This window comes from Pleurodeles waltl, chromosome 6, assembly GCF_031143425.1.
Source record: "Pleurodeles waltl isolate 20211129_DDA chromosome 6, aPleWal1.hap1.20221129, whole genome shotgun sequence".
In the NCBI taxonomy this organism is placed as follows: domain Eukaryota; kingdom Metazoa; phylum Chordata; class Amphibia; order Caudata; family Salamandridae; genus Pleurodeles; species Pleurodeles waltl.
This window is the reverse complement of record NC_090445.1, coordinates 1,341,672,180-1,341,691,221: the sequence shown is the minus strand read 5'-3', so window position 1 is coordinate 1,341,691,221 and position 19,042 is coordinate 1,341,672,180.

Here is a 19,042-nt window from a genome sequence, read left to right as displayed (position 1 = left end):
AGTTGTTGTGTCAACTGGATGACAGCTGTGCAGATTTCCTTCTGTGTTTTTAAAAGTTCCTCCAAGAGCGATGTTCTGGCTTGCATTGCAGCTGCCTGATCAGCAGTTGACAACATGCATGAATGCACCCCCTCAAGGCTGGCTGCCATAGTTTGCATCCCCACCCGCACCTCCTTGGCCAGCTCCCGCTGGACCCCAACGACAGTTCTTTCGAAGCTGGTGCCAGTGTCGTCAGAGTCCTCAGCTGTGTTGGAGCTGGCAGGTCTTACAATTGGGGTGGCGGGTGGTTCTACTGTGGTGGCTGCTTCTTCTGTGCTCCTCCTTGTGACTGAAGGTGGGGTTCGGAGGCTTTCAAGGACCATGTCAAGGGTCTCTTGTGGGAGGTTGATGGTCTCGTCATCCATGTCATCAGGGAACTCATGGACAGGCATATCGGCAGGAGATCCGTGTTCCTCTGCAATGAAACAGGGTACAATTAGTGTGTCTGGGTTGTGACAATTTTGCTTTAAGATACAAGCCTTTGGATGCCTTAACTTTGTACTCTGTGTTTGTCTTGGTATCTGCTGTCCGTCATAGGGCATTGTTGTAGGCCTATGGCCCACCTGTGTGTCAAATGTATGATATGGATCTTTCAGACATGTCTGCCAGGTCGCCTCTAGGTGTTGCTTTGTAATTATTTAGAAATAGGCGTTTTTTTGTCCTACTCCTCACTCGGTGTTTCACTATTGTTATGGAGGGACATTTTGTTGGGTGGGCTCTCATTATCCTACATGTGATTCTTGGCTTTCTAGGCAGCAGGATAGCTAATGGTGTGGGGGACTAAGTTTGACCCACTTGTATATAACTCTGTCACCCAGATATTCAATTTAGCTCAGACTAACTAGCAGTGCCTCTGGTCTCCCACATCAAAGGAATGTTTAGACATCCGAGCGCATTACATCTTTGGAACTTCTCAGGGAAGTGGTGGTCACTCAGGTCCTACACATTTCTATCTTTTCCGGTATGTTCCCATACACAAATGACAAAGACAGTATTTGTTTGATATGAAGTTTAATTGTACAACTGACTTGTAGGAATTTAGGTGTGAGCCCCAATAACCCAAACAATACACACTGTTAGAATTGAAATAGTCCGCAGGAGACTAATACATTAGTACACAACTATCATGGTGCCTAACAGTTTCTACTCTCCCTCTGCTTGTTCTATGTATAGCACAGCATGTTAAGTTTGGAGCTTGCCTGTCTGAATCACAGGGGAGACATCATCCCTCATATCAGAGGAATGGGCTGGGATCTGGTTGTGCATCAGCAGCAAGGCAGGCAGCATCTAGTTGTGAATTTATGTTTGGAAACTCCCCCATGCGTGTCTTGGGACGAGGAAGTGAATTTAAAAGACATATGTCATGGTGATGACAAGGTTTCCCTACGCAGGAATGCCAGACCTTCAACCCTACCACATCTATCAGCAACGTACCAGACGGTATCCTTGACTGGGGCACAGAGTGAATATGTTCTGGCAAACTCCAGTGCAGAAGTAGGCAAAACAGGGTGATTTGACTAATTAACAACACCCTAGGACTGACTATTTGCTACATTAACTGATAGGAAGGGCAATGTGAATCATTTAGTGCAAAGTGCTCTGAGGCTCTTAGATGTGAGCAAATGAGTATAAGTACATTCAGGGTAAGATGCACAAAGGCCTCCAGCCTGAGGCTAATGCGCAAAGTATACGTTTCACTTGCCACACTACACTTTGACTGACTGTGGGTGTTGTGACTGCCCTGCCAGCACACTTGCCTCTCAGGCCCTGCCCCATACACTTTTTATTCACATTGCATGAACTGTACATGTTACGTGGCATTACCTATGCATGTCAATGTTAGGATGTGGTATGGATGTAAACATTGTTGATGTTTGTATATGATGGGGTATAATGTGTGTCTTACTGGATTGGCCTGTTTATCGTATGAATGTCCTATTTTTTTGTAAGACTGTGCAGATGTGTTTCAGTGACCAGTTGCCTGTGTCCCCTCCTCAATGTTGTTGTCTGAGCAGTATGACATTAGTGATGTAGCCTTGTTAGCCAGGCACGTGAGGGACCCTGACGTATGCAGCATGTGTGTGTCGTTAGTGATGTGTGGCTCCTATTGCTGTTTACTTAGGGTTATGTATGTGTCAGTTCTGGACATTCGACATTTGAGTGTACTGGTACCTTTGTCTTATTTCTAGGAGTAATTGCAGATGTCATCCTCACCCCCTATTTTAGGTATGTATGTTCCAGGGTGGGGTTCCTGCCATTTGGTGCTATAGCTGCACAGAGATGAGAGGTGTTATTGTCAACTGTGGTGGCAGTTAAGTTGCAGTTGTTGTATTTGCTACAGCATTACAGGTAGGGACCTAGTTGATGGGGAATAGATTTTGCAAGACAAGTGCCTGGATGTGGATTTGAGGTAGTGTCCTTCCCACCTGTCACTGCTTTCCCTTGGCTCTCTTGTTGTAATTACAGGATGTCCCCGTGGGACTGTTGTTGTTGCTGTATTTTGTCGTGCCCCAGCTTCGGTCAGTACTGGGCATGCCCCCCTGCCGTGCCCCTTTCCCCATGCCACTTCATATATGTGCTGACTTACATGCATTGTGTAGTAGGTATCCCCCCCCTGCTTACAATCCTCATTATTGCATTTGAATTCCCCATGCGACTTACCCTGCATGTGCGTTGTATCGTGGTAGTCTGCGCTGTCCAGTCCTTGAATCCCTGTGACGATCTCCTCCGGGATGACGGCTGCGACCATCTCCTCCATGTGGGCCAGGGCCTCCTGTTGTGCTGGACTCCCCCCTCCAGTCTGCATTGCTGCCTTCCTGTTCCTGGCTGTTTTCTCTTTGGTCCTACGTTTGCAGTCATGCCAGCGTTTCTTACACTCGGTGACTGTCCGGCGTTCTTCAGCCACACTGTTAATCTTGTCCACAATTTGTTTCCAGATGGCCTCTCTCCTACTGAGTGGCAATTTTGAGGAGATGAAAAGTTGGTGCTGGTGTTCCGTCACCTCTTTCACCAGGATTTCCTGCTCCTCTGCACTGAAGCGACACTTTCTTTTTTTTTTTTAAATGTCCTGGTTCCTGTATGCTTCCTCCTGGCTGGTTCCTGGTCTGCTCTCATCCTCCTGGGGTCTGTTGGGGCATCTAGGATCCATTTTGGGTCTCCTCTCCTGAAAGGGCAGTTTTCGCGCAAAAATGTAACGCAATAGCGTGAAAAAAAACCGCTGTTTTCACGATTGCGCTGTCGTAAATCTACCCACAGTGATGTGCGTCACATTTACGTTGGTTTCCTTTACGACAGACCGACGCTGTGTGCGTCACGAAATAATGACTCCCACCTGTTGGTTGCGCCGCCGTACATCAAAGTATAAATTTGACGCCCGCATGGCGCTTCCAAATGGCGCTAGACGGCGCAATTTTTTTTTACGCAAAACTGCGTTGGCGCAGTTTTGCGTCAAAAAGTATAAATATGGCCCTGAATCTCTAAAGGTGTCTTTCTAGCACCCTGCTCAAGTTAGGCAGATAATGTTTATCAAGTTTGCATATATATATTTTGTACTTGTTCAGCCCCAGATCTCATAAGGCCCTCCAACAATAAACAGTGCATCAGTAATGTCTTCCTATCCGCTCATGGCCTTGTGTCACTTACTCGGACTTCGTTTGAAACCCCTTTTTCGATTTGCCTCGTTGTATAATTGGTTCTCCTAGAGAGACTAGAAAAAAAGGAGGTTGTGGAAAGCTGCTCATGTTAACATATATACTGATGTTAAATAATATTCCCTTTAAAACTTCAAATACACTATTTGGGGCCCATCAGTTAGGATTTAAGTTTTCGAGGCACCCCTTGCTGCTCCTTAGTCAAATGTTAACAAATACTTGTATTTGTTTTGTGGTTGCAAATTACCTAGTACCTCAAATTTTTTAAATTGGACACATTATTGTGACTATTTTTCCTCAGACGTTTTACTGAAATTGTTAATGTTCCTTTTTTCATTGTGACGAATTGTATACTTGTGAATGTTTATTTTAGTCATCATCTTTCCTCTAGAAACAAAAAGCAAAAATAGATTTGACGAATCAGTTAATTAAAAGCTAGTACCGTTACGGATTGTATGATAGGGTCAAAAAATTATCTGCCCACAAAACATGTAAGTAGAAAGGCCAGCAAGCCACCTTTAAGGGGCTTTAAGCGGCTGAGCAGTCTGAAAAAAATGTAGTCTTTTGCCCTTTCTTCCCTCCGAAAATCAGTTGATGACTTTTATTTTTCTACCTACACAAGAAACAGTCTTTTGTAATGATGTTTCATTGATTTCTATACTTCAACTTTTGCGGTAATCCTGCATTATATTTTGGAGCTAAAATACCAGGAAATGTGTTGTGTTGCATTTCGGCCTTTCTGAAGGAAGGATAGAAAAAAAGTTCTCCTTGTCATTCCAAAGATGTGAAGATGCGCAGCATCACCCAACAAGGATGGTATTGCACAGCTCCTGACCCTTCCAATAACATGAAAAAACTTCATGTGTGATAAACAATGTTTCTTGCTTAACCCCTTCGCTGCCAGGCCTTTCCCCCCTTTTTTTGGCTATTTGGGGCAGGGTGCACTTAGGCTCTCATAACTTTTTGTCATAAGCTACCCACGCCAAATTTGCGTCCTTTTTTCCAACATCCTAGGGATTCTAGAGGTACCCAGACTCTGTGGGTTCCCCTGAAGGAGACCAAGAAATTAGCCAAAATACAGTGAAAATTTTGTTTTAAAAAAAATAAATTGGGAAAAAGGGCTGCAGAAGAAGGCTTGTGTTTTTCCCCCTGAAAATGGCATCAACAAAGGGTTTGCGTTGCTTAAATCATCAGCTTCCCAGCTTTCAGGAACAGACAGACTTGAATCAGAAAACCCAATTTTTCAACACAATTTTTGCATTTTACTGTGACATACCTCATTTTTACGATTGTTTGTGCTTTCAGCCTCCTTCCAGTCAATGACAGAAATGGGTGTGAAACCAATGCTGGATCCCAGAACCCTAAACATTTCTGAAAAGTATACACAATTCTAAATTTAGCAATGGGTAATTTGTGTAGATCCTACAAGGGTTTCCTACCGAAAAATAACAACTGAAATAAAACAATATTGAAATTGAGGTAAAAAAACAGCCATTTTCCTCTATGTTTTACTATGTAACTTTTTCCTGCAATGTAAGATTTTTGAAAGCAATATACCGTTACGTCTGCCGGACTCTTCTGGTTGCAGGGATATATAAGGCTTGTAGGTTCATCAAGAACCCTAGGAACACAGAGCCAATAAATGAGCTGCACCTTGCAGTGGGTTTTCATTCTATATCGGGTATACAGCAAACACCTTTTCCTCACATTTCAGTGACAGAAAGTTCTGGAATCTCAGAGGAGCCACAAATGTCCTTCCACTCAGCGTTCCCCCAAGTCTTCCGATAAAAATTATACCTCACTTGTTTGGGTAGGCCTAGTGCCCGCAACAGGAAATGCCCCAAAACACTATGTGGACACATCAAATTTATCAAATACAAAACTACCTGTTTTTGCGGGGGCTGCTTGGTCCTGGGCTCAGCAGCCATCTAGGGAAACCTACCAAACCCAAATATTTCTGACAACTAGACACCTGAGGGAATCCCGGAAGGTGTGACTTGTGAGAATCCCCTAGTGTTTTCTTACCCAGAATCCTCAGCAAACCTCAAATTTAGCTAAAAAAATGTCATTTTTCCCACATTCCTGTGTGGGATCACCACACCAGCACACATTCCCTACCACCCAACGTTCCCCTCAGTCTACTGGTAAAAATGACACCTCACTTGTGTAGGTGGGCCAAGTGCCTGTGACAGGGAAGAGCCAAAAACATGTAATAGATGAAGGGGAACCAACACAGGTCCAAAAGGGCAGTTTGGAAAAAAATGGTTTTAGGCTGACAAGTGGGGCAGATGTTTTATTGGTATAGATGCAACAATGCTGGGTGGTAGGAACTTTTTGGATTCCTGCAGATTCAGGAAGGTTCCATCACAAAAATGTGGGGAAAATGTGTGATTTCCTGTAAAGTTGGAGGTTTGCAGGGAATTGTGGGTAAGAAAATGGTGCTGGGTACATGTGCAGCACACCACCCTGGACTCACCCAGATGATTAGTTTTCATAAGTGTTTAGGTCTGGTGGATTTTTCTACATGACAGCGTCCCAAAGTCCAAAAATTGCAGCCCTCACCATTCCAAGTGGGACGATTTTGAGAGTTAGACAAGATCTCATAGACCAAATGTAAAACCAAAACCCCAAATAATCAAATGTCCTCTTGCTTACTGTGAGATAGGATGTTTTAGTGTGCAGGGAAGAGCTGAAAGACTGTTACCCAATTCAGTTTGATGGGAGCATACTGGTTGGTAGGCACCACCACGCTATTTTTTATTATTTTTTATTCCCTTGCATCCAGTAGGCTTTCTGCCCCCCCCCGAGGAGTGGATCAGGGGTATACTGTCCCATCTACCCACCGGTGGGCAGAACAACTTTGGCCCAATTTTTTGGGGTGGGGTACAGCCATACCCCCACCCTCTTTTTTTGAAAAAAAAAATCTTCCCTGGTCTCTAGTGGGCTTTCTGCCCCCACTTGGGGCAGGTGGGCCTTCCAAAGACAGGCCGATCTGCCTCCAAGGGGGCAGATATGGTCAACAGTCATGTGCCCCATGGCTGGTGACACTTTCCCAAGGGGCTGACCCTAAAAAAAAACATACACACACCAATCCTTAGTGCCTAAGTGTTTTCTGCCCCCCGGGGGGCAGAAATGGCCTAAAATAAATGCCCCCCAGGGAGCAACCCTTGCCTAAAGGGTAGCTCCCCTTGCGTGAAATTAGCACAAAAAAATACCCCTGGTACCTAGTGGTTTCTGACCCTCTTGGGGGCAGATCGGCCTAACAAAAATAGGCCGATCTGCCACCAAGGGGGGCGGAAATGGCCTAAAATAAATTTGCCCACAGAGGAAAGACCCTTACCCAAGGGGTCACTCCGCCTGCATGATATTGAAGCAAAAAAATAAAAATCCCTGGTGTCTAGTGGTTTCTGCCGCCCTTGGAGGGAGATTGGCCTAATAAAAACAAACGGCCTAGAATTAATATTGCCCCCAGGGGAACGGCCCTTGCCTAAGGGGTCGGTTCCCACATATAAAATAAACCAAAAATAAACAAACAAACAAAAATCCCTGGTGCCTAGTGGCATTTCTGCTGCCCGTTCGCATCGCAGAGCAGAAATGCTCAGAGAGACATGAAAGGAGAGGAAAGACCTTTTATCTCCTTTCATGCCTCTCTGCCCCCTCCACATGATTGGAGGAGAAATGCTTCTGGGGGAGGCCTCTGATGAGGTCAGCGCACGATAGCGTGCTGACTTCAACAGACGCCACATGGGGTTGGAAGGGAGGGGGTGGAAGGGGAAGCAATTTCTCTTCCATCCCTGCCCAGGGGAGTGGGGTGCTTGGCCATCGGGGGAGCGCTAGGGCCCATAGCAGGACTACCTGGTCTCGTCCTCAGCACCGGGCGACTGTTGCTGAGGGCGAGACCAGCTCGTCCGGGGCACCCTAGGGGTTAACCTACACAACACAAACAATGATGCAATTTGTCTAACCACTGGCAAACATTCAAGGTAGCATTCCAGCCTTTGGTTCTTACCACAATGCCACCTCAGTTTAGATCAAGCCATATTCAAGTCAGTCCTCCCATCACATTTTTTGTGATTGCTCAGCCAATCACACATTAATAGTTGTGTTATTTAAAGAATGGGTGCCATAGCACAATAAATAGCTCTGGTGTCTGAAGTCATATTCTTTCCCTTTGCAACAGAGTATTGAACATGGCTGCTCAAAAAATGTCATGCCCTGTGTCATATTGAGAGTGACATATGTGCTAATTTGAGCTGGTGGTTGCCAGTGGGGACCACTGGACTCATTTTTGGGGACCAGAACGTACTTTTCCTCAATGGATATTTCCTGAGATCAAGAGAGAAAGAGAGAGAGAGAGAGAGAGAGAGAGAGAGAGAGAGAGAAAAACAAGGGAAAAGAGAAGAAAGAGAAACAAAGAAACCATAAAAAGGGAGAAAGCAGAAAGCAGAAACCTACAGGAATTTGATTTGGAATCCAGGAGTGTCTGATTGTCAATTAAAGAGGCATGAACTTGATTCCAGAATATGCAGCCTTGGTATTCAGCATGCCTTACATGGGCTTCTGACCAAAGCGTTGGGCACCAGCTCTCATTCATCTGCAAATTGATCAACGTTGATAGTTCAGGAACGAATAAGAACTCTGGGCCTAATTCACAAAGGTAAACTTATACTTTTGAGTAAGTTTACTTTTTTCTTGGTATCACAAATCACAAGTTAATAGGAAGTTTACAACTGAGGAGACTCGACAGTTAGAGCAAAGAACTCCACACATAAAAAGATTATCCTGTCCTCCGCAGTCATAAACTTACCATTAACTTGTAGTTTGTGAATTAAAAAAGGGCAATGCAATGTTCAGTTGTTGTAGGTGATTAGCCCAGAGGGCGATTTTTTAGCAAAGATTTTACCAATAGATTTTGCTTGCTGGATTGACTCAAGTGATATCATCTAAAGATTGAGGCTGGGTTTCAGATGGATTATTCTGCCTTTCAGGAATCTATGGAATTGGTGCTTCTGGCGTGATGTTCATTGCAGATTTAATTAATCCAAAGTTAATGCAAAGAAACTTTAAGCATGTCCTTTGTAAAACTCAAGATACAAATGGTTCAAAACTGTTACAGAAAGCCCTTGAAGACTGTTTCCACTTGTTGATTTACAAGTACATTTGGCACATACCTTTTGAAAGGAGAAACATAAAAGATAAGCATTAAACCACTCTTGATCATTACACAATTAAGGAATTTTAAGAGGCATATGGGTTTGTGAGTCCAGATATTGGTAGCAACTAAAGAGATGGGCGTTCAAGTAATAGTAATCATTCAGTGTAGGAGATCCACTTTTTCTCCTTGGTCATCCTGGATTTTTCTACTTTTGCTGTACCCTATAATTTTACTGACTTTAGATCTCTGTGCAATTTAACTCTGCCAGTGGTAAAGTGGTGTGCTCCCACGTTTAACATGATGGAATTAACATATTCACATTTGGCATGTTTGGACGAGTCCACTTCAATGGTAATGGACATGCACCCCTGCCCTGAGTGTCCAACAGTCCTGATGTCTGGATCCCTAATACTGATTTTTGTTGTTGTATGTAAACATGGATCAAGCTTGTGCCAAGCCATAGGCTTGCCTCAAGGATTGGGGTCTTGTTGGACCGGCGGGGGGTACCCAAAACCTTACTTTCATAGTAATAGAATGTGATTACTTCACCATGGGTTAAACGGCATAAGTGTGTAGGTGGCAGCATATCTTGTAATAATGAGTAGAAGCCAGGGATCCTTTTTAACCTGTGTCACTACAGTGATGCAATAGGCTCACTCACTTTTTAATGGTTCCACCAATATGAGTATACCTCACCCTTGGACTGCATCATCACAGATGCACCTGCGTGGGGTGTATGTGTGTCTGGGGAGGGTGCCATAAAGGGATTAAGCGATACTGAGTAGTGTTTGCATGGTCTGTGCATGTGCCAGAGGTGCACATGCCTATAAATGGTACAGTACCTGAAGGAAGTAGTGCTGTGCAGTGTGTGCAGGATAAGTGCATGTGCTGGTTGTATGTGTACCTGTGAGTGGTACATTACATGAAGGATACCGGACGTGCATATTAGATGCACATGCTGGATGTATGTGTAATTGTGAGAGGTGCACTATATAAAGGATACAGTGCTCTGGGGTGGGTGCATGTTAAATGCATATGCTGGATGTATGTACACCTGTGAGTGTTACAGTACACAAAGGCTACAGCACTGTGCAGTGTGTGTAGACAGTCTGTACGCTCTAGAAGTATGTGTGCCTGTGGATGGTACAATATATGGATGACCCTGGGTCCCATTTTTGGAGACTCAGACCTACATAGTGAAACATAGAGTGGAAGCAGAGCGATGTCCTAAGACAGATTTGTGGATTGCTATATTCTTGTAAGCGGTGTTGAACACACATTGGGGAGGAGAGGACCAGGCCTCTGCTGTACACTTCAAAGGGTGCTCTTTGATTCATTGAGAAGTGACATGAAAGAGACCTGGGCACATGTCAGGATGTAGATGGGGCTGATAAGATAATCAAAAAGAGTTGGGCTGGGAGCCCTCGGCTAACCTTGTGAGGCACATACCACGGTGGCTGACAGCCAGGTGCGAGCTCTAGTCACTCCCATGACTTGAGTTGTGGGGCTATCAGCTTTGGAGACCCTCCTTCTGTGATAGACTTATTTTTCAAGAGGAATAAGGAGCAAAGAAGTAGATAGTTCAAAAGAAGCTAAACATCAACACCAAATACTCTGCAAATCCTGATATGTTGAAGAAGGCCTAACGGCAGGGTAACCCTATAAAAAGGAATACCCCGGTGGACTCAATAATGCCTGAGTGCCTTTGGTACTGTATGAGAACTTGAAAAAAAAAAAAAAAAAAACACCAACATAAAACTTGCAAGACTCAGAACCTAAATCACATTTGGTGTCTGGAAATAGATTATAAGAAGGGGAGGTTGAGACTTACAGAATTGTCATCTCCCAAGCAGCCAGACAGGTTTTGTGAGGAGGGGTCTACAAGACTCCTGCTTGTGATCAGAACTGGGGACAGGCCTGATAGCCTTCCTGCTGAGTGGGGAGACATCAACCAGGGAATCAAAGACTACCTGCCCTGGATCCTGGAGCACCAGTGCCTGTCTGCTTGCCATGGCCATTGGGCCCTGTGAGGAAAAGGAGAGCAACAAAGGGAGCTAGGCCCAGTGGGGAGCCCTGTGGGGTGGACTACCCTGTGTGAGATGTGATAAAAAATGGCTGCCTCAACTATGGGGTCATTGGTCATGTGCAAGACTGACTCAGCAACTCCCATATGGCAGGAGAGGGCCACAGTGAAGATAGCTAAGGAAAGGATTGCTGTGTTGTAAGGGCTAAAGTCTTGTTCACTAATGTTGTGGATACCCTCTATGCAAGGAGGGGCTGGCATAGTTAAGACTGCCATGCAGTGAGAGTCAAAACCTGTGTGGTAACGTTGTTGTGGCTCTGTGTGCCATGCAGTAAGGGCCAAAGCCTTGAGTGACAGCTGAGCGTCAACATCACATGCCAGGTGTAGCTGCTGGAAATACTGGTGAGGTGTTGATCAGACTGGAGCCCACAGACTGCAGGCAGTGTTGACCGGTAGGTCACTGCGATCAATGAGGACTGTGACGGATCTGACCCTGTGACCAACAACATCATCACCCAAGTTGGGGAATGAGAACCAGAGCATTTGAATCACCTCCTCATCTGGAGTGTGAAGACACTTACCATACGGGAAGAGATCAAGAAACCTGCTGGAGCCAAACAGCGAGTGAGATAGCACCTGTACCATCTGAATGCAGCTGCTGCTGATGAGTCTGCGTTCAGCTGAGTTGCCTGATCATTACCTGAGCTTCTGTGAGAGGCCTTGGACGGGATTCCAAGACTCTGCATGATTCACCCCTACCAGAGCAGGTAAGACTTTGTTTCAAACCTATCAGCCCCGGACCAACCCGCTGCTGAGAGCTCTGCAGCGCTAGGATACTTTTGACTTGATTTTAAGTGTTATAGTGGACTCTTGAGACACGGATTGCTAGTAGGTCCTTCACTGGATGTTGCCAACAGTGAATGGGGATTGCCATTGAAACTCTAGAACCCTGACCTCAAGGGGAGTTGTGGCTTTGTTTGTGAATGTCTTATTTTTCCTTTCTGTGGGCTGCAGTGGAAATACAATGTTATTCTTTTTTTCATAAAAGAGAGTATTTGGCTGAACACTGATTTATTGCTGCTGTTGCATGCATTTTGAGTTGTGAGCCCATGTTCACTAACCGTTTATCTACACCTCCCCAGTTGGAGCCTTGGACTGCTCAGCTATGTCTATAATTGAGAGTCAAGTGCAGAAGGGTTACTTGGCCCAATTGTCCAGAATCCATAGTAGGCTGAGCCCCAGGATAACAGGAGTAAAAGGCTTTAACCCCCACAGTTGGGCTTAGTCGCCTCTGCATGCTCCAAGGCTCTCTGAAAGGTGTTTCAACACTTAATACATGGTACAAAGTGTGCCTAGGGTCCAGAAGTTAAATACCACTAGTGAACTTCATCCACTTTAGTGGCAGTGCACATATGGTTTCTGGCGTACCTTGTGTAGGCTGATGGTAGCAGTGTAAAAGCTACAATTTGATGAGTTTAAAAAAAAAACTTTTGACAGGTAAAAATCCTCCCTTTTAGATATTATTAATCACCCCCAATTAGACCTTGTAGCCCATATGGCAGGATACCTGGTATTTAAAAGTAGGACATGTGGAGATATTTCATGGTCAGTGAATCTGTTGAATGCTCCATCACAATCAGCCTCAAATTGAGCCTGTGTCTAGGTTCATCACTACTTTTGACTATCAAAGATACTTTTTTAATTCTTGGCTCTCTTCCTGCTTAAAACTTCAAAAGATCTTGTCTCTGGTTCCATTTATTTGATTTTTCTCATTCTGATGTAAAGTTTCTCTTACATTTTACTCTTTTTCTAATTTGGTTTGGGATCTTTCTTCATTTGCTTTTTGACTTTATTACTGTTTTGGTGCTTCATAAAAACCTTACAGATTACCCTCAGGTAAGCATGTCTGCTCTGTGCCTATTTGCCAGGAGACTGAGTGTTATTTAATTTAGAGACTTTAAGGGTTCACCCTTACAAGGTTTGTGATTGTTCCTTGAGGTGAGTAGTCAATCCTCCCAATTACTATTCAAGCTTCTTATGCTCATTATGTGGGCCTTTGGGAATTAGCCCACATGTTCATTTTGAGTTATGGACCTCTTTATCAGGAACCTTAAGGTCCATTTTCCCAGTTCAAATTCTACATGCTGTTTTCCCTACTTCTTCTAGCCCCTCAAGGGTATTGCTTATTTCTTTGTTCTGCAGATGGTTAGTAGGTTGATCCTCACATTACTTTTTCTAGCAGCCTCTCAAAAATTATTATATCAGTGGTGTTGTTTTTAGATAGAAGAAAATGCAACATTTTATCTCACATAATGCCAAAGTTTACATTTCAAGAATTCTTTGTAAAGTAGAGAAATTCTTGTCATCTGGTGGGCACCTGGTCACTGTAGATAATCCTGAAGGCTACATACGGCACAATTTTCAAGGCCTTAGAAAAGTGACCAATTTTGAATAAAGTTCACTGAGGTTAGGTCTGACTTGATTCTGTGACCTTGCCCTGCGGGTGACTTTAAGTTGGTGTTTACTGATTTCTTATAGTTTGCTCAAAACCATATTAGCCAGAATATTGTCTGATTCGGTGAAACCTCGTGGTGGTCCCTGTTGTGTCTGTTCGTTTTTGCTCTTCCTTCTAAAGCATGTTTTCCTGACTTTCTAATCAATCACATCTGCACTAACAGAAGGTTGAGTTAATCTGTTAATCAGCTGGCAATCCTTGCTGATTTAACTGGCCTGCAATCCAAATATTCATTTTTTTACATTTGACTGTTTTAAGAACACTTTGCCTATTATCCTTGAGGGTGATTTTTATTAATTTGTAGGAAGATAATGTTGCTAATGCACATCAAGTTCATGATGTTCACAAGTCCTCAAGATAAGCAAGGGGAAAAATGTGCCTTGGTGGCAAGATCTACCTGCTTTGCAACTGGAGAACCATATTCGAATCCTGGCCTTGGCTTAGCATCATGTGACTCTGGACAATTTTGGTGTGTTTTAGTTCATATATTCATTTATGTACTACTATTGTTTCACAATCTGTATTATATATATTTTAAATATAGTTTGTAATTTTGAGTGATCTGCAGATTTTTTGATTAATTGTTAATGTAAATGTATACTGTTTTAGTGGGTTGTTGGGTTTGTGGGGGATAGGATGGGAAGTTAATTAAGTAATAATTATTTATTTACTTGGTACTCTCTAGGTTTAAATACTGGAATGAGGGCCTTGTTTTCAGAATGGAAGTTCATAAAAATATGAGGACACAAAAAAAAGTATATATATATCTATTAAGTAATTAATATTTTCTGGTTAATTATGTGATTGCTATTAATGACTTGTTTTAGTTATATTTTAGTTGTACGTTGCTAGGTTTGTAGGAGTAGAGGGTGGGAAGTTAATTAAGAAATACATAATTAACAGTCAATTATTAATTTAGAATTAATAATTGAATTTGTTACTAATTATGTAAATTGTATAATGCTTATATGTTTTAGTTGTATTTCAGGTGTGGATTGCTGGGTTTGTTCAGGTAGAAGGTGAGAAATGAACCCCTTTAGTGCGGGCGTCGGCCACTGGCCGACACCAGCACTACCTCCCTGGTGCGGGTCACGACCAGTGGCCGACACCAGGGAGGGGGGTTTTCTTTTTTGTTTTGCCCTGGGAGACACAGAAGAGCTTCCATGTCTCCCCCCGCCCCCCACCCGCCCCATTGTGACGTCTGCGCGACGAACAGAACCTGATCAGAGCCCCACAAGTCAGCCCATCCTGGATTCCCATAGGTGTCTAGTTTTGAAAAAGGTGCAGGTTTGTTAGGTTTCCCTAGGTGTCGGCTGAGCTAGAGGCCAAAATCCACAGCTAGGCACTTTGCAAAAAACACAGCAGATTTCAATGTAAAAATGTGATGTGTCCATATTGCCTTTCCTGTCGCGAGCATTAGGCCTATCCACGCAAGTGAGGTACCATTTTTATCGGGAGACTTGGGGGAACACAGAATAGCACAACAAGTGTTATTGCCCCTTGTCTTTCTCTACATTTTTTCCTTCCAAATGTAAGACAGTGTGTAAAAAAAGACGTCTATTTTAGAAATGGCCTGTAATTCACATGCTAGTATGGGCACCCCGGAATTCAGAGGACAAATCCTTTGCTGTCTGACTACCAGAATAGGAGGCTGGCGGATGGATCGTTACAAGACCGCTGCCACCACCAGGATTTTGGATTCTGACCCTTTGGCGGTGGTGCAATATTGACACTGCTGTGTTGATCACAACTTGCCTTTCTGCTTGCCTTTCCTTGGCCCAGCCATGAAAAGGCTGGTGGAAAGGCAAAGAAAGGGCCACAGTAGGGCCCCCGCACTGCCCATGTCATGGGCCTTGCAGAGGCCCCCGCTTAGCACACTCGGAATGCTCACTGTCTGCCATGGCACAGTGCAGTGTGTCAATGCTCCCGCACTGTTTCCACCAGCCGGCCCAGGGGTGGAGATCATAATATGGCAGTGAGGAGGCCACCAGCTTGGCAGGGTCCTCCCCACCGCCATATTGGCAGCCCGCGGTCAGACCGCAGAAATCATAATCTGTCCCTAAGTATGGTTATCATCTAATACAGCAAAAAAAAATTAAAACATTAAACACACTTGTGCAGTACAGCTAAGGTGAATCAATACAGGGCAAAGGCTTTTAAAAATATATATTGATACTACAGAAACACCTTTACAACCTTAGGCTGCCTTAAAAGGCCGCAAGAAGTCTTGCTCTGCTGGTCACTTATGAAGTAGCACCTATATAGGCTCGAATCACCATCCCAATCCTCCAGTCGAAAGAAAATGCAAGTGCAATTAGAATCAATAACAGCAATTAACTCCAAACATCAATCTAATGCTTTGGATATGTATAACCTACAATAGGCTCCTGTGGTTCTCTTTCTTGCTAAGGTTGCCACTCTCATTTTCTGTGTTGTAATCAGTCATCTTCCCTTCCAGACAATAAACATATATGAAGCTACAGCCTGACAGATCTTCAGCTGATCAGATATACGGCAAATTGAAAAGGCATCCTTAAGACTCCTCATACAGTATTTTAAAAACAGGGGCAGAAGTCACACCTTTGAGGAGCTAATGACTTGATACAGAGTAACATAAAATGCTTCAATGTTTCTTGGCCACCAAAACAACAGTAACACACACCAGCTTCCTGACCATGACTCTTGAACCAGGATTTTGTTTAGGAATGAACCTGCAGTGTGCCTAGCCCGGACCTGAGATATAGGGTCCTTTTCTCAGGTGGTGAAATCGAGTCAAGAAAAGGTTCCCAGCATGGTACAGCTTTTATGTCCAGATACGTAGATAATAATGCAGTTTTTGTGCTCTTGCCGCATAAAGTCCCAGAATTTCCTTTTCACCAATTGTAAAGTAGCTTTAGTCATATTTTATGGGTAAAGCCATAAATCTAGACAGTCTATTGACTTTAGGGTGTATTCCATAGGGGTCATTATGAGTTTGGCAGACTCATGACAACCATGTTGGTGGTGGTGGTCATACCACCAACATGCTGGGGGAGAAGACTGCCAAATTATGAGCATGGCTGTATTCCCAAGAGAATACAGCCAATCCACCGCAGGCACCGCCAGTGCGGTCAGACCACCACAGACCATGGTAGTCACCTGCAGGCTGGCGGAGACCATGTTCCTGCAAGACAGATTATGAGGTTGCACACTGCCAAGGTTTCCACCGCAGTAGCATCACAAGGGAAACCCTTGCTTCAACCAACTCTATAAAAGGAGATACTCACCTTCAGGAACACATACCTGTCTGGAGTCGCCATGGAGCCTGAACCTCATGTCTTCCTGCTGCTCCTGCTTGCCCAATGACTACGGAACCAGTGAAGATGATGACAAGAGCAACTGTGAGTACACACAATTACCTGTCACAGTTACAAAATGTCACTGTACCTATACACACACGACATACATATCCAGTACGGGTGGCAAATGGACACACACACACGGAACCTCACACTGACACACACACTCACAGACAGCCACATACACACATGCACATACATAGTACACACACTATGGCCATCACAAACACATGCCAAAAACACACACCAACCCCTAGATACACATCACCAGTCACACTCAACAACACACACCACCAAATGACACAACTACACCACAACTACAACCCCTCAAAAGCACTGTTAAACATCCACAATATACACCTCCACTGTAACCTTCGAACCAACAATGGGTTGGCCCAGATATATGTTTTAAAAAAAAAATATATATATACAAAAATATTTACACGGAATATGGCCATAGGCCAGTCCAAACACATATGTGCAACATGCACATATGGCACTTCTAAGTGCCCCAACTTGAGTCCTGATGCCATGTAACTTCCACAGATAGGGTCATCAAGGGGGGGGCAGACACCTCAGGGATTGGGGGAGGTTTGATTTGGGCTTAGTTTTGGAAGGGGGATCGTTGGGCTGAGGCTTGGGAGGGGGGCTTACTTCGCAGCTGGGAACGCTTCAAAGAGGTCATCTTCTTAGTGGGGGAGGGGCATGGGTACTTGCAGAGGGGGCAATGTAGGTCTTGGAGGTGGAAGGGCTGAACTTTGGGAGGGACACAGAGCCTTTTGGGGTATCACGGGTGGGAGAGGAGTTGGGACAAGTAAAAACACAGAAAGGAAAGCAGGTCATATTAAAAAGGGTTGGGAGTGGAGGGAGAGGGAGCGGTTGAAAGAGGTGTTTTGGCGGATGTCTTGGGTGCATGTGTGTGCGAGGTATGCTTGGATGCAGAGTGTCTGTTGGGTGGATGAGTGTGGGTGTTTATGTGTCTTGGGAGGAGGTGGGATGGAGGTGCTAGGAGGTGCCATGGTGGATGGGTGACTGTCTGTTGGGGTGGTAATGGCAGGCATGGTGGATATGCTGCATGTTGGCATGTCTGTGGTGTCTGTGGATGTGGTGATTTGGGTGGATGTCTGGGGGCCTACAATTGTGTTGACTCTCATTAAGATAAGAGTTGTGGCTGGATCAGAGAATGTTGGTGTGATGTCTGCAGGTATGTCTGGTGTTGTGCTTGTGATGCTAGGGGTGGGGGGGGGAGTCAGTGCCGGTAGTGACTGTTGGTGTGTCTGCAGGTGGGTGTTGTTTGTGTGCATGCCGGTGGTGGGTCTTGTGGTGCTTATGTTTTTCAGCGGTACCCTTGGATGTTGAGGTGGATGCATGCTTCTCTGTTTGTGTGCTTTGGCTGGCTCTGGGAAGAGGGGTTTGGGATTGGGGAAGAGGAAGGTGGAGGGGGGCAAAAGACAAAGGGTTACTGGCTGCCATCAGTGTGAGGGCCAGAGCCTGAAAGGATCTCTGTAGGCCAGCCAGTGCACTGTGAATGCCCTTCAGGAATGCATTACTCTGCTGGACTTGAGTTGTCAGTCCCTGGATGGCATTCACGATGGTTGACTGACCCACAGAGATTGACCTCAGGAGGTCAATAGCCTCCTCACTGAGAGCAGCAGGGCTGACAGGGGCAAGTGCAGAGGTGCCTGCAGCAAAGGAGACACCCACCCTCCTGGGTAAGCTGGCATGGACAACTGAGTGAGGAGCTACAGGGAGGGTGGTGCCAGTAAGGAGGGACCACAGACAAAGATGGTGCTGGGGTGGTCCCAGATGGGTCTGTCACCCCTAGGGAGTGTCCACTGGAGGACGATTATGTAGATGAGGATGATGATCCTGTCTACTCCGTGGCACTCCCCTCATCCTCCATGCTACTGGGTCCCTCACTGTCGGTGGCCTACTTAGCACTCATGAGACATCCAGTGACAATCACAGAGAGCAGTGTAAGAGAGCAGTGTAAGAACAACTAAACCAAGCCCAGGCAACTAAATCCTAATGGGGCACATTCCATTCCATCTGAAATACCGATACAGTTCCACGACAGGGCAACATGAGTAAACCAACATCACTCACACCATTCCTGACATGTAATTCCTGTACCTAAGGCCAGACAACACGCATATCCCACTCAAAAGACATGTACATATGAAGTACACATGTTCCTACACAACTTCCTTTACACTAAAAACATTTCCAATAAAAGAACACCTGCATGACAAAAAGTAGTTCAGCCAAACCATAACATCTCAAAGTAAGAAGTGACCAAAAATAATTTCCTGTCCACATCAG